The sequence below is a fragment of the Oryctolagus cuniculus genome, chromosome 19 (genome assembly GCF_051225735.1).
Source record: "Oryctolagus cuniculus isolate XC-2025 breed Fujian yellow rabbit chromosome 19, ASM5122573v1, whole genome shotgun sequence".
In the NCBI taxonomy this organism is placed as follows: Eukaryota; Metazoa; Chordata; class Mammalia; order Lagomorpha; family Leporidae; genus Oryctolagus; species Oryctolagus cuniculus.
In genome coordinates, this window is record NC_142885.1 from 24,431,478 (window position 1) to 24,448,662 (window position 17,185).

The 17,185-nt window shown below is 39.4% G+C and overlaps 1 pseudogene; it reads right to left on the reverse strand.

Annotated features, from left to right (window-relative positions):
* The window catches only part of LOC149120427 (constitutive coactivator of PPAR-gamma-like protein 1 pseudogene), a 63,055-nt pseudogene extending 52,263 nt beyond the window's left edge, over positions 1–10,792 (reverse strand).
* Positions 10,793–17,185: the final 6,393 nt, after the last annotated feature.

A 17,185-nucleotide genomic window follows, 5' to 3' on the forward strand; every position in this document is an offset into this window, starting at 1 on the left:
TTCATTGTGATTTAATGCTATAACTAGTACTGAAACAGTATTTTACACTTTTTGTTTCTGTGTGGGTGCAAACTGATGAAATCTGTACGTAATATATACTAAATCAATCTGCTGTATGTAAAGATAATTGAAAATGAATCTTGCTGTGAATGGAATGGGATAGGGAGTGGGAGATGGGAGGGGTGCGGGTGGGAGGGAAGTTGTGGGGGAGAAAAAGTCATTGTAATCCGTAAGCTGGATTGGAAATGTATATTCACTAAATAAAATTTATATTTACTAAATAAAAGTTTAAAAAAAGAAAAAAATGCATTTTAAGTCCATAAGACCATTGTGATTTAACATACCATTGTGTTATCATAATCAATTGGGTGTTATTCATTGTGACATCATAAAAATCCACATTGCAGTGTTACAGTAAATCATGATGTCATATAAAGGAGTATTGTGATGCCATAATACCATGTGTTGTCATAAAGCCATTTTAATCCATAAACCTGCATTATGATATTGTGATTAACTGTGTTGTCACAAATCAGTTTTGAAGTCATAAAACACAACTGTGATTTTTTACAGTTAATTGCGGTGTCAACACCATTGTAAAATGAACTAAAATTGTGATGTCATAAAGTATAATGTCAAAGTATATACCTTTATGACATCATGTTCAACTTAGTATCTAAACCGTAATTTTCATGTCATAAACCTACTATTGTGATTTAATTATCAATTGTGATGTCATAGCAACATTTGAAATATAAATTCACCATTGTGGATGTCATAGTCTGCTGTCAAGCCATAAGTTATAATTGTGATATCACCAACTGTGATGTCAGAGACCCATATTGAAATGCATTAAATCAACCAACATTATGTCATAATTCAATGTGATGTCATAATTAAATGTGGGTTCCTAATACCATTATGAAATCATGAATCTATTGTCAAGTCTTAATAAATTATATCATAAGCTAACATTAAAATGTTATATTAAAAGATGATGTCAAAAAACTATTGTGAGCCCAAAATCTATTGTGGTGACAAAACCATTATGATTCTTTAAAGCTATGATTGCCATGGTATAAAAAGGTGTGATGTAAATATAATTATGGTATTAAAATAAACTATGATGTCATAATCATCATTGAGATGTCATACGCCAATAATGTGATGCCTTAAATATATCACCATGATGTTATAAACCAACCTCTGTTGTTGTAGTTATGTGTGAAGCCATCAAAGCATTGCAGTATCAACTATTGAGATACAATAATCAACTAATGGCATAAATCACAATTCTGATTATGTAAAACACAATTGCAGTGTCACAAATTATCCTTTTTGATGTCAGAATAAATTATAACATAATTCACATTATGATGTCATAATCAATAATGATATTGTAAAAATCACTGATGCCTAAACCAATATTGTGAATCCATAAAATAACCACTGTAATGTCAGCAGCTGTTTCTTCTGATGTCATAATCAACGATGTAGCCAAAAACCACTGATTTCATAAAAATATAACTGTTACATCATAATTGTGATGTTTTAAACCACTATTGTTATGGCATAAGCAATTGTGATATCATGAAAGCCTTGTGATGTCATAATCAATGGAGATGTGATAAAACAAGATTGTTTTACCATAATCCTACCACTGTTACATTATCAATCTAATAACATGAGCCACTATATGTTGTCATAAAACCATTGTGATATAATAAGCAAAGGAAAAATTACAAGAACCAATGTACTATAATGAAAATACCACTGTATTCTCATAATCATTTGTGATGCCATAATGAAAATCTTGATATCATAGTCAACTGTGAAACAGAAAAGCCATTGATGTCATGATCCAACATTTTAATTGCACAAAAAAAGTGTTGTCATTATTGATCAACTGTAAAGTCATAATGCCATTGCAATATCACAGACCTACTATTATTATGTCATATCAATTATAATGCAATAAACACTATTAGAGTATCATCAATTGTGATTTCATATACAGCATTGTGATTTCACAAGCCCACCACCATGATGTCATAATCAATGGTGAAGTCATAAAGCATTCTGAATTCATAAATTTATCATTGTGCAATAATCAATTCTGAAGTCATAAACCACCTTTATATTGTATAATCAATAATGTTATAATAAATTTTGATGACAGAAAAAACAATCTGTTATGATGACATAAGTTCAATTGTGATGTCATAAAGCTATGTTGTCATGTCATAATCAATTGTGATGTCATAAAGATGATTTCAGAAACAAATGTGATGCCATAAACCAAGCATGGTGATGTCATATCCAACAACTGTCATATTTTAATGAACTCTGAAATAATAAAATCATTATGACATTAAGAGGAAATACAATCATTATGAAGTTTCAATTGATGTCATGGTATCATTGTAAATTCAAATCTATTTTGATGACATAAAAACCATTATAATCTCATAAACCTATGATTTCTATTCCATAATCAATTGTATTGTAAAAATCATTGAGATATCATAATCAATTGTGAAGTCATGTTAATCATTGTGATGTCCTAATGAATTCAGATTAATAAAATACAATGTGATATAAATATTGTGGTGTTATAACATGAAAACATAAAAATTGTGACTTCATAAATCTATTATTGTAACATCAAAATGTTATTGTGAAAGCAAAATAACGTGATAACCTTAGACACGATTGTTATGTCATAAGCTACCATTGTCATAATCATTGATGTTGTCATTAAATCCCTTCTGAAATTGTAATCAATTTTGATGTAGTAAACCATAATTTTGACATTGCAGTGTTAAAACTGTGATGTCATAATTGTGAAGTTATAGAAAAATTGGAACCTTGTAATCTTTCCACTTTGATGTAATTGTACATAAAAGTACCATTGGGCTATCATAATCAAATACAATGTCCTAAAACAACTGTGAATTCAAAATCATTGTGATTAAAATCAACTGTCATTGTCACAATCAATTGTGGAGTCACAGAGGCTCACAACATCAAAATCAGTCTGGTTATATAAACCATATTGTGATATCATAAGCCTACCACTCTGTCATAATGAACTATGAACTCACAAAAACTATTGCAATTCAAAATCAATTGTGATTTAATACAACCACAATTGTTCTGTAATGATAAAATGTGAAGTCCTAACTGTACATGTTAAATACATGTTAAAAATCAACTTCAAAGGGATGGTGCTGTGGCATGGCAGGTAAAGCCACCACCTGCAGTGCCAGCATCCCATATGGGCCCTGGTTTGAATCTCAGCTGCTCTACTTTCAATCCAGCTCTTTGCTATAGCCTGGGAAAGCAGTGGAAAGTGGAATGTCCTTGGGCTCCTGCATCTGAGTGGATGACCTCAAGGAAGATCCTGGCTCCTGGCTTTGAATCAGCATAGCTCGGGCCATTGCAGCCAGATGGGGAGTGAACCAGTGAATGAAAGACCTCTCTTCTTCTTCTTCTTCTTCTTCCTCCTTCTCCTCCTCCTCCTCCTCCTCCTCCTCCTCTTCTTCTTCTTCTCTCTCTGCCTCTCCTTCTCTGTGCAACTATGACTTTCAAATGAATACATAAATAAATCTTTAAAAATCGGGGCTTTAGTGGGTAAAGCCACTGCCTGCAGTTCTGGCATCCCATATGGGCACTGGTTCAAGTCCCAGCTTCTCCACTTCTGATCTGGCTTTCTGCTATGGCCTGGGAAAGCAGTAGAAGATGGCCCAAGTCCTTGGGCCCCTGCACCCTCATGAGAGACCCAGGAAAAGCTCCTGGCTCCTGGCTTCAGATCAGTGCAGCTCTGGACATTTCAGCCAATTGGGGAGTGAACCACTGGATGGAAGACCCCTCACTCTTTCTGCCTCTCCTTCTATTTCTGTGAACTCTTCCAAATGAATAAATAAATCTTTAAAAAAACTGATGTGATGTCATATACCAATATTATGGTAAGATAAACCAATATTATGATATCACAAACCAACTACTGTGATGTAAAATTTTGATATATCATAAACTTTCATCATGATGTCTCATGGTAATCAATTGCAATGTCATTAAAAATCATGATGTTCATGGTGATGTTAAAATATATTTTGATGTAATAAATAAACCTAACATTCTTTCTATGAATTCAGCATCACCTTAATTCCTAAGCCAACAAAAGATGCAGCATTGAAAGAGAATTACAGACCAACATCCCTGATGAACATAGACGCAAAAATCCTCAATAAAATTCTGGACAATAGAATGCAACAACACATCAGAAAGATCATCCACCCAGACCAAGTGGAATTTATCCCTGGTATGCAGGGATGGTTTAATGTGCACAAAACAATCAATGTGATACACCACACTAACAGACTGCAGAAGAAAAACCATATGATTATCTCAATAGACACCAAGAAAGCATTTGATAAAATACAACACCCTTTCATGATGAAAACTCTAAGCAAACTGGGTTTGGAAGGAACATTCCTCAATACAATCAAAGCAATCTATGAAAAACCCACAGCCAACATCCTATTGAATGGGGAAAAGCTGGAAGCATTTCCACTGAGATCTGGTACCAGACAGGGATGCCCACTCTCACTACTGCTATTCCATATAGTTCTGGAAGTTCTAGCCAGAGCTGTTAGGCAAGAAAAATAAATTAAAGGGATACAAATTGGGAAGGAAGAACTCATACTATCCCTCTTTTCAGATGCTATGATTCTTTATTTAGGGGACCCAAAGAACTCTACTAAGAGATTATTGGAACTCATAGAAGATTTTGGCAAAGTAGCAGGGTATAAAATCAATGCACAAAAATCAACAGCCTTTGTATACACAGGCAATGCCATGGCTGAGGAAGAACTTCTAAGATCAATCCCATTTACAATAGCTACAAAAACGATCAAATACCTTGGAATAAACTTAACCAAGGACGTTAAAGATCTCTATGATGAAAATTATAAAACCTTAAAGAAAGAAATAGAAGAGGATACCAAGAAATGAAAAATCTTCCATGCTCATGGATTGGAAGATCAATATCATCAAAATGTCCATTCTCCCAAAAGCAATTTATAGATTCAATGCAATACCAATCAAGATACCGAAGACCTTCTTCTCAGATCTGGAAAAAATGATGCTGAAATTCACATGGAGACACAGGAGACCTCGAATAGCTAAAGCAATCTTGTACAACAAAAACAAAGCCGGAGGCATCACAATACCAGATTTGAGGACATACTACAGGGCAGTTGTAATCAAAACAGCATGGTACTGGTTCAGAAACAGATGGATAGACCAATGGAACAGAATAGAAACACCAGAAATCAACCCAAACATCTACAGCCAACTCATATTTGATCAAGGATCCAAAACCAATCCCTGGAGTAAGGACAGTCTATTCAATAAATGGTGCTGGGAAAATTGGATTTCCACGTGCAGAATCATGAAACAAGATCTCTACCTTTCACCTTACACAAAAATTCAATCAACCTGGATTAAAGACTTAAATCTATGACCTGACACCATCAAATTATTAGAGAGCATTGGAAAAACCCTGTAAGATATAGGTACCGGCAATGACTTCTTGGAAAACACCCCAGAAGCACAGGCAGTCAAAGCCAAAATCAACTATTGGGATTGCATCAAATTGAGAAGTTTCTGTACTGCAAAAGAAACAGTCAGGAGAGTGAAGAGACAACTGACAGAATGGGAAAAAATATTTGCAAACTATGCAACAGATAAAGGGTTAATAACCAGAATCTACAAAGAGATCAAGAAACTCCACAACATGAAAACAAACAACCCAATTAAGAGATGGGCCAAGGACCTCAATAGACATTTTTCAAAAGAGGAAATACAAATGGCCAACAGGCACATGAAAAAATGTTCAAGATCGTTAGCAATCAGGGAAATGCAAATCAAAACCACAATGAGGTTTCACCTCACCCTGGTTAGAATGGCTCACATGCAGAAATCTAACAACAGATGCTGGTGAGGATGTGGGGAAAAAGGGACACTAACCCACTGTTGGTGGGAATGCAAACTGTTTAAGCCACTATGGAAGTCAGCCTGGAGATTCCTCAGAAATCTGAAGATAACCCTACCATTCAACCCAGTCATCCCACTCCTTGGAATTTACCCAAAGGAAATGAAATTGGCAAACAAACAAGCTGTCTGCACATTAATGTTTATTGCAGCTCAATTCACAATAGCTAAGACCTGGAACCAACCCAAATTCCCATCAACAGTAGACTGGATAAAGGAATTATGGGACATGTACTCCATAGAATACTATACAGCAGTCAAAAACAATGAAACCCTGTCATTTTCAACAAGATGGAGGAATTTGGAAAACATCATGTTGAGTGAATTGAGCCAGTCCCAAAGGGACAAATATCATATGTTCTCCCTGATCGGCAACTACTAACTGAGCACCAAGGGGGAAACTTGTTGAAATGAAATGGACACTATGAGAAACAGTGACTTGATCAGCTCTTGTCCTGACTGTTGATGTACAATGTAATACTTTATCCATTTTAGTATTTTTTTGTTCTAGTACCATTGGTTGAACTCTGTAATTAACACACAATTATTTTAGGTGTTTAAATTTTAACTGAAAAGTGGTCCCTGTTAGGAATTTGGAAAACATTATGCTGAGTGTAATAAGCCAATCCCAAAGGGACAAATACCACTTGTTCTGCTTGATAGGTGACAACTAGCTGAGCACCAAAAAGGAAACCTGTTAAAGTGAAATGAACACTATGAAACGGTGACTTGATCAGCCCTCACCCTGACTGTTGATGAGCAACTTGATATGTTATCCCTCTTAGTATTTTATTTTGTTTGTTCTACTTAATACTTTTGGTTGAATACTGTAATCAATACACAATTCTTCTTAAGTGCTGAAACTTAACTGAAAAGTGATCACTGTTAAATATAAGAGTGGGAATAAGAGAGGGAAGAGATGTGCAATTCGGGACATGCTCAAGCTGACTTACCTCAAACGGTAGAGTTAGAAATATACCAGGGGATTCCAATTCAATCCCATCGAGGTGGCACGTACCAATGCCATCTCACTAGTCCCAGTGATCAAGTTCTGTTCACAGTTGATCATAATGATAGGACTAAGAACCAAGGGATCACATAAACAAGAATAGTGTCTACAAATACTAGCTGATAGAATAAAAAAGGGAGAGAATGGTCCAACATGGGAAGTGAGATACACAGCAGACCCATAGAATGGCAAATGTCCTAAACAACACTCTGGCCTCAGAATCAGCCCTTAAGGCATGCGGATCCGGCTGAAATGCCCATGAGAGTATTTCAGGCATGGAAAGCCAAGACACTCTGGGGAAAAAAAAAAAGAAGACCTAAATGAAAGATCTCTGTGAGTGAGATCCCAGTGGAAAGAATGGGTCATCAAAGAAGGAGGTACCTTTCTCTGAAGGGAGGAGAGAACTTCCACTTTGACCATGGCCTTGTCTAAAAATGATGAGAGTCAGTGAACCCAGGGGGCTTCCATAGCCTTGGCAGCTCATGACAAGAGCCTAGGGTGATTACTGATGCCATAAACAAGAGTGTCAATTTGTTAAGTCAACAACAGGAGTCACTGTGCACTTACTCCTCATGTAGGATCTTTGTCCTTAGTGTGCTGTACATTGAGATTTAATGCTCTAACTAGTACTCAAACAGTATTTTTCACTTTATGTTTCTGTGTGGGAGCAAACTGTTGAAATCTTTACTTAATGTATGCTAAACTGATCTTCTGTATATAAAGAGAAATGAAAATGAATCTTGACATGAATGGAAGGGGAGAGGGAGTGGGAAAGGGGAGGGTTGCAGGTAGGAGGGACGTTATGGGGGGGAAGCCATTGTAATCCATAAGCTGTACTTTGGAAATTTATATTCATTAAATAAAAGTTTGAAAGTAAAATATATATATATATATATTTTGATGTAATAAATAATCCTAACATTGTGATGTCATATTCAGTTGTGATGTAATAAAATAATTGTAGTGTCATAAGCTTTCCATTGTTTATTCATAATTATGGTGTCCTAAACCATGATAGTGATGTATAAAACCACTATTGTGATATCATATCAATTCTGATATCATGAACCATCATTGAATTATGATCAAAAAATCTCTGTGGTCATAATATATTGTGATAAACTTTCATTGTAGTGTCATAATACAAACCATGGTAATGTTAAAATCAATTGTGATATTATAAATCTACAGGAAAAATGATGCTTGAATTCATGTAAACATGAGACCCCAAATATATGAAACAATTTTAAACAACAAGGATAATACCATATTTCAAGACATACCACAGGGTGGTTATATATTATATATAAAAAGCCTGGTACTGGCACAATAAACATATCCTGGCTGGCTTTGAGGAGCTTGGACTGGAAGAGCTTCCCATCAAAATTCATCCATGGACAATAGTGCTCCCAGGGGATGGGGTGTCCACACGCGTCATTTATGAATAGTGCCATGTCCACCCCACTCATGAAGAGAGCTGACAGTTGAATCCCTTGGGGGTCAAGGTTCTCAATCTTGAGCTCCTGTAGCTGATCTGGCTCATAGAGCTTGGGGAACAGCGACTGGGTCAGGAAGGCATTTAGTTCCTGATGCTGCAGTATTCAAGCTCCTGGCCACTGCACCATATACTGTAAGACACAGCAGAGCACCATGAGGTGGGTGGGCACTTTGGCAGGGTTCAGCATGGCAGGAGTGTTTGACCGCATGCAGGCAGGAAGGCCCTCATCCTGCGGTTCTTGTCCTCCACTGCCTTGCCCAGCCAAAGCCTCTTCAAGTAGGGCAGGTACATTCCCTGAAGGCCAGGGCTTCCATCAGTTCTGGAGTTTGAGGAGACTTCCCTTTCTAAGCTGCCCATCCCTTAATGATCACCGGCGAGAATTCTGATGGAAGTCTGTTCTTTCTAAAAGCAAGTCTCTCAGTTTTTTTTCTGCTTTCTGCCAAGCTTAACAGGACTCTGTAAACATACTGATGAACTGGCCTATAGAGAAGGGTGGCCAGAGTCAGGTCTTTGTTGGCTTCATTTTCAATAGAAACAGCAATTTTGATTTCACCCTTGGTCATGACATGGAAGATGCAGGGGTACATCAGCCCCTTCTTGTGCCTGTGCTCAGCCACTCTTAGCACCTCAGGTGCAATAGGGGCAGGGGAGGGGTAGTGATGTCCATGTGGTTCCTGGTGGGCATCAACAGGAGCCACAGGTTCAGCTGGACTGTGCCCATCTGACTCCCTTTGCATTACACTGTCTGGCTTCCTGAAGAGGCAGTGGGTGAACTTTCTGCCTTTGGTCTCCTGCATCCCCCCATGCCTGAGGTTCTGCATGGCTTCCTGTCTTCTCCCAGCCAATCTTATTCCCGCTGATGTGGTTTGTTGCCCCTGCACTGCCCTCATCACTGTCTGAAGATGATGAAGTGGAAGAACTAGGGAAGTAGGTAGAATCCACATGGTTGGGGCTGCCACCCTGGGCTGGATTAATGGGTGAGGAGCGCTCATACAGCAGCATATGCTTCCCCTCATGCAGAATGTTGCTGTAGCTGTTCTGTTCCACCAGGGCCTTCCCGCTCCTGTCCAGACCATAGGGGTATGATCCCTGGCCCGGGGTGCCCCCTGGGACAGGCACCTGTGGGGCCATGGGCTTCACTTGCATAGAGGTCTGTGGAATGTTGAGCTTCTGAGGGGAACATAGGGCAGCAGCATCACAAGAAATTTTGGATTTGGTCCGTCTAAGTAATGTGGTGGGTGAAATGACACAGGCTTAGTAGTTGCTGAGTAATATCTAATTGCTCTCTTAAATCAAGTAACTTTGTCACCTGCTCTAGACTATTAGTGCTGGAAAACATCTTTAGCTATGGCATCCAGGTCAGAGCTGTCCTGAATGTTGTGGATGTAGTCGGAGACAGCTGTGCTCACTACGTCACAGGGTGGCAAGACCAGCTGCTGGGCCTGGACCTTTAGTGAGGCTAGTGGATGTTCAGGACCTAGCAGATTCCAATGAAATGATGCCAGATCCTCATCAGGTAGAATGTGATTTCCTAGCAGAGAAGCAAAAACACGAAACGGTTTGGATTCAGGTCTAGCTGCTTGGCAATCTCGTACATCAGGTACTGGCTCATGGTAAGGCTCTTTCCCTTGCAGCTCAGTTTGAGAGCATGGGCACTGAAGTAACAAGGGATGTTGCACAGGGCATAGTGAGAGTCCTATGCCACCAGGCCGTGGAAGCCATTCTCTCTGCAGAAGCCAATCACCTCCTGATGGTTATCCTCAATGCTCTGTGCGACCTTGACATGGAAGCGGATGAGCACCAGGCAGATGCAGTGGGCCATGCAGAGGGGCAGCAGGAACCAGACCTTGGGTGGCAGCTTATGATCTGCTGCACCATCTGGCACTCATTGCCCTGCCACTTGACCCACTCCTGCAGCTGCATCTTCTCCAGCATGCCATTGAAGAACACCAGCAGCTCGATGTTGCCCCTAGAGTAGGCCTTGGCCAGCACCTCTAGGTAGCTGAGCATGTGGCTCCACTGGCTGCCGCTAACCCAGTCAGTGTAGAAGCGCTGTATAGGCAATGCAGGCAGTCATTCGCATTCACAGGCAAGCAAAGCAGGGTCTGTGGGGGCTGCTGCCACCCACCGCCCACCAAGCTGCCCTGGGCCAGCTTCTGCAGCTCCACTGGCACCACAGCGCTCTGGCAGTGCTTGTCGATGTAGTCCTGGAAGCCCTGCATGCCCATGGCAGCAGGGCCCTGGCACAGTGGTGGCAGCCTCTAGGCCAGGCTGGGGTAGGTTGGGGTGTGCTCATGGCTGCCATGGCAGCCATGTGTTACCGCCTCCCTGGGCCAAGTCTGGGAGGGACCTGCTGCTACCGCTGCTGCCACACTGATAGGCCAGGCAGGCAGGCAGGAGGGGACTATTATAGACTTGATCTTCTGTGCATAAAGGTAATTGAAAGTAGATCTTTGGATAAAATAAAATGGGAGTGAGGGAGAGGGGAAAGGTAGAATGGTAAATATCACTATAGTCTTAAAGCTGAATATATGAAGTACATGAAATCTGTGCCTTTTATTTTTTTAAAAAGTAAAAAAGTAGAATAAATCAATCAATCTCAACAATCAGTCTCCAGTTCAAATCATTGGACGAGTGAATTTAATTATAACTCATAGACTCTCAATAAAGCTTTGTTTATTCTTTCTAATTGAGACTGACAGGGGGCAAATTGCTGGAATAATCAAATTAGGATACAAGAGATGTTTGTGTCTCTAGAACGACAATGCAATATAAAAGTCATGTTAACATTTCTTTTTTTTTAAAGAAATTTTTTTATTTTTTATTTTTTTTATTTTTATTTATTTATTTATTTTTTTGACAGGCAGAGTGGACAGTGAGAGAGAGAGACAGAGAGAAAGGTCTTCCTTTGCCGTTGGTTCACCTTCCAATGGCCGCCGCGGCCAGTGTGCTGCGGCCGGCGCACCGCGCTGATCCGATGGCAGGAGCCAGGTACTTCTGGTCTCCCATGGGGTGCAGGGCCCAAGCACTTGGGCCATCCCCCACTGCACTCCCTGGCCACAGCAGAGAGCTGGCCTGGAAGAGGAGCAACCGGGACAGAATCTGGCGCCCCGACCGGGACTAGAACCCAGTGTGCCGGCGCCGCAAGGCGGAGGATTAGCCTAGTGAGCCGCGGCGCCGGCCTAAAAGTCATGTTAACATTTCACCATGGATGGACTTACAGTCAAATCACATGCTTTTCTTGCATGAAACAAGAAGGGTTTTGCTGATCATTTATTATTCATTGTGGATACAAATTTAAGGCTGATAATGTGGGACCAACATTGTAGTGCAGTAGATAAAGCCACCACCTGCAATGCCAGCATAAAATATGAGCACCAGTTTGAGTACTGGATGCTTCACTTCTGATCCAGCTCCCTGCAAATGTACCCAGGAAATCAGTGGAAGATAGGCTCCTGCACCCAAGTGAGAGAATCAGAAGAATCCCCTGGCTCTTGGCCTTGGTCTGCCCCAGCCCTGGCTGTTACAGCCATTTGGGGAGTGAACCAGTAGATGGAAGATATTCTCTCTCTCTCTCTCTCTCTCTCTCTCTCACACACACACACACACACACACGCACTGCCTTTAAAATAAATAAAAATAGCTTAAAACACTTATGATGCAGAACATTAACTGGGGGGAAATAAGCAAAAATGCACCTAAGTGGTTCCCAGTTTGTACCTGTAAAATAGACTCATAAAAATCATATGAAAGTACCCTCAAAAATTTGTTGAAAATGGAATTCAAAGATAAGTTCATTTTGGTAAAAATATTTTTAAATATATACATAGTTTTTTTTAATAATATGCACTTCCATAAACTTTTTACAGACCCTTCATACATAAGAAAAAGAAAAGGAAACAAATATTTATGTAGAATAGTGGGCCTAAAAAACTTGAGTGTAGAGCTGAGGTTTCAACTTCTTTACAGAGGTTTTCAACACTGACAGGAGAAGCCCAAATGGACAATTTTCCTTATTATCTCCTTTCAGTGTCAGGTGAAATTTCCTCATACACACTTTCACTGAGGATGTAGCCATTTGATGGTGTTGGCTTTAGCAGCTGTCTCATTTCCCATTAAAGCCCAGAAGCTACAGGGATGTATTTTACCTCCATATGGCTGGTAAAATCCAGTCCTCTGAGTAATGGAAGACAACAAAGAAAAAGAAGACTGTCTCTCCCTGCAGCTTCCTGTTCTTATTTTTATTTAAAATTTTTATTTATTTATTTTCATTGTATTTGAAAAGCAGATTGACTGAGAGATGAGGGGAGGAGATCGTCCATATGCTGGTTCACTTCCCAGGTGCCTGCAACAGCTGGGACTAGACCAGGCTAAAGCCAGGAGCCCCGAACTCAACCCAAGTCACCAAATGGGTGACAGGGACCCAGGTAGTTGAGGCATCAGCTGTTGCTTCCCTGGGTGTGCATTAGCAAGAAGCTAGAATCAGAACCAGAGCTAGTACTCAAAGTCAGGCACTCAGATATAGGATGCAGGTGCCCCAAGTAGCAGCTTACCTGCTTTTCCAAATGCCCTCATTCCTCTTCTCTGACTCCAGAGAAACCCTTTAAACTCAGCAATGCTTTTAAAAGGATATTTAATATACTTAACCCCAATGCATTAAATGAATTGTAATTGAAACTTTTTCAGATTATCTAAATTATTAAATTGCTAGAAAGGTAAGTACTCCCCCAAAATATTAAATATAAGATTACTTAATAAATATACATGTTAGCTCTTCATTTAAAATAACAGAAATGAATCTGTATAGTCTCATTTGTTCATGTGATGAATATAAATATATCTAAATATCTGTGTGTCAGGGGCTGATGCTATGGTGTAGTAGGCTGGGCCTCAGCCTGCAATACCTGCATCCCATTTGTGCACTGGTTTTTGTCCTGGCCACTCTTCCAATTTAGCTCTTTGCTATGGCCTGGAAAGGCAGCTGAAGATGGTCCAGGTGCTTGGCCCTCTGCACCTGTGTGGGGGACCCGAAAGAAGCCCCTTGGCTCCTGGCTTTAGATCGATCCAGTTCTGACTGTTGCAGCCATTCAGGAAGTGAGCCAGTGGATGCAGTATATCTCTGTCTCTCCATCTCTTTCAAATATATAAATCTTAAAAAAACTTAGAAGTGTGAATACTCAAGCCAAAGCCCAGGATTCTCACTGTAATGTGTGTATGTTTGGTTCTGTATGTGTGCATGAGTCTTTGTAAATGTTTGTGTATGTGTCTGTGCATGTTTATGCATGTGTGTTTGTGTGTATGTTTATTACATATCCACATATAGTTATTGCAATAAAATTTACTGCATAATTCAAAAAATAAATAAATAAAATAGTTGGAAATGGAGGCATTTCCAATGGTAGCTTTTCGTTCTTCTAAGTATGCAAGATAATATCCTTTTCTAATAATTCATGAATGTATAGACCTGTTCCAAATTAAGAAAGTTAATACAGTTATACCTCACATATTAACTAAAAGTGCTATACATTATTTTTCTATTTGAATTGATTTTGAAAATGACATTTAAGAGTTTGGTAGAAATAAGAGATCCACAGATGGCATTTAACAACCAGCATTAAACTTACTTATTCACTAACTCCTGCTTTACACAAGTGCAGATCAGATATTGCCAGATAAACAGTAAGTATTTGATACTAGGCATGGTGCTGGTCATGAATGAGGAGTAAGACTGCTGTTGTTATGCCTTCCAGATGGGCAGTCAATATCAATAAGCACATGAGGGTGTGAGCACAAGTGATAGCTGGTTTGAAAGGTAGAGTTCATATGCAAGGGCACTGAATAATGCAAGAAGCTGTCCTGTATCAAGAGGGTAAAGAAAGACTACAGAAAAGAGTTATGCTCCACTTCAAAATGAATAAGAGTTATTACAGGAAGAAAGGGGTGTAAGTGTGTTCTTCTAAAGGAAACAGAATGGGCAAAAGCTCTGAGGTAGAAGAAATCCATGGTATCATCCTATCAGATATTGTCAGCCAGACTCTAGAGGTTGTTAGGATTTAAATTTTAACTGAAGTGGTCCCTGTTAGGAATTTGGAAAACATTATGCTGAGTGAAATAAGCCAATCCCAAAGGGACAAATACCACTTGTTCTCCTTGATAGGTGACAACTAACTGAGCACCAAAAAGGAAACCTGTTAAAGTAAAATGAACACTATGAGAAACGGTGACTTGATCAGCCCTCACCCTGACTGTTGAAGAGCAGCTTTATATGTTATCCCTCTTAGTATTTTTTTTTGTTTGTTCTACTTAATACTTTTGGTTGAATACTGTAATCAATACACAATCCTTCTTAAGTGCTGAAACTTAACTGAAAAGTGATCACTGTTAAATATAAGAGTGGAAATAAGAGAGGGAAGAGATGTACAATTCGGGACATGCTCAAGCTGACTTACCTCAAACGGTAGAGTTAGAAACATACCAGGGGATTCCAATTCAATCCCATCGAGGTGGCACGTACCAATGCCATCTCACTAGTCCCAGTGATCAAGTTCTGTTCACAATTGATCATAATGATAGGACTAAGAACCAAGGGATCACATAAACAAGAATAGTGTCTGCAAATACTAGCTGATAGAATAAAAAAGGGAGAGAATGGTCCAACATGGGAAGTGAGATACACAGCAGACCCATAGAATGGCAAATGTCCTAAACAACACTCTGGCCTCAGAATCAGCCCTTAAGGCATGCGGATCCGGCTGAAATGCCCATGAGAGTATTTCAGGCATGGAAAGCCAAGACACTCTGGGGAAAAAAAACCTAAATGAAAGATCTCCATGAGTAAGATCCTAGTGGAAAGAATGGGTCATCAAAGAAGGAGGTACCTTTCTCTGAAGGGAGGAGAGAACTTCCACTTTGACCATGGCCTTGTCTAAAAATGATGAGAGTCAGTGAACCCAGGGGGCTTCCATAGCCTTGGCAGCTCATGACAAGAGCCTAGGGTGATTACTGATGCCATAAACAAGAGTGTCAATTTGTTAAGTCAACAACAGGAGTCACTGTGCACTTACTCCTCATGTAGGATCTTTGTCCTTAGTGTGCTGTACATTGAGATTTAATGCTCTAACTAGTACTCAAACAGTATTTTTCACTTTATGTTTCTGTGTGGGAGCAAACTGTTGAAATCTTTACTTAATGTATGCTAAACTGATCTTCTCTATATAAAGAGAATCGAAAATGAATCTTGACATGAATGGAAGGGGAGAGGGAGTGGATAAAGGGAAGGTTGCGGGTTGGAGGGATGTTATGGGGGGGAAGTCATTGTAATCAATATTCTGTACTTTGGAAATTTATATTCATTAAATAAAAGTTAAAAAAAAACAATAAATTGGTGTTTCATGCTTAGAAATCTACAGGCAAAAAAAAAAAAAAAAGGATTCAAATTCTACCTCTACCGGCTGACACTGTGGCTCAATTGGCTAATCCTCTGCCTGCAGTGCTGGCATCCCAGGTTCTAGTCCGGTTGGGGTGCCAGCTACTAGCCCCAGTTGCTCCTCTTCCAGTCCAGCTCTCTGCTGTGGCCTGGGAGGGCACTGGAGGATGGCCCAAGTGCTTGGGTCCCTGCACCTGCATGGGAGACCAGGAAGAAGCACCCAGCTCCTGGCTTTGGATCGGCACAGCACCGGCAATAGTGGCCATTTGGGGAGTGAACCAATGGAAGGAAGACCTTTCTCTCTGTCTCTCTCTCTCACTGTCTAACACTGCCTGTCAAAAAAATGAAATTGTACCTCTACCAACTACAATTTGTGTTACCTTAGGCAAAATATAAAACCATGATAACTGTCCTTCTTCTGTAAAATGAAGACGATTATTGTACTTCATAGGCAGGTTGGATCAAGCAAATTAACATAGAGACAGCACAATTCTAGTAGTAGTGTTAGCATTATTGTCAGATATTATTTATATATAATATGATTTGATATTGTATATTACTTGTCTAGATAGAATTAAAACATTGATTATTCTTTCTTCTGTTAAAGGTAAAAAGACTGTGCATACATTTGTTTTAATTTTTAGATTGAAATTAAAGTTTGTGTATATCATATACATAAAATAATCATACATTCTAACAATACTGTTCAATGACTTTTGGTAAATGTATACAGGTGGGTAACCATTGCCACAATCCAGCTTTAGGAAAGTCCCATCACTCCAAAAGTTCTTACAAGCATTTTTGAAGTCTTTCTCTAATTTTACCAATTTTACCCAGCAGACCCATGTAAGTCATAAACTGCTATCTCTCCATATATATTTGCCTTTTCTATACAAATGGAATTATAGAATATGTAAAAAAAAGACTTTGGTAGAATGAGGTGTGTGGTTGAAGAAGGCTTGGAGGGGCAATGGTTTTATGCAGTGCAGTGCTCCAATGAAGAGAAAAATCAGTAGAATTTCAACTTATTCTTTCCTCCATTTTGGAATCTCCCAAATCCACATTCAATAAAACCATGAGATTGCAACCATTCTATTATTTTCACAGCAACATGTTGTAAGCAATGACCAGAATCACAAAACCATCTTTGAGAATTGTGGTGTTTACTTTGAAACATGAAAGGATCCTAAAATGT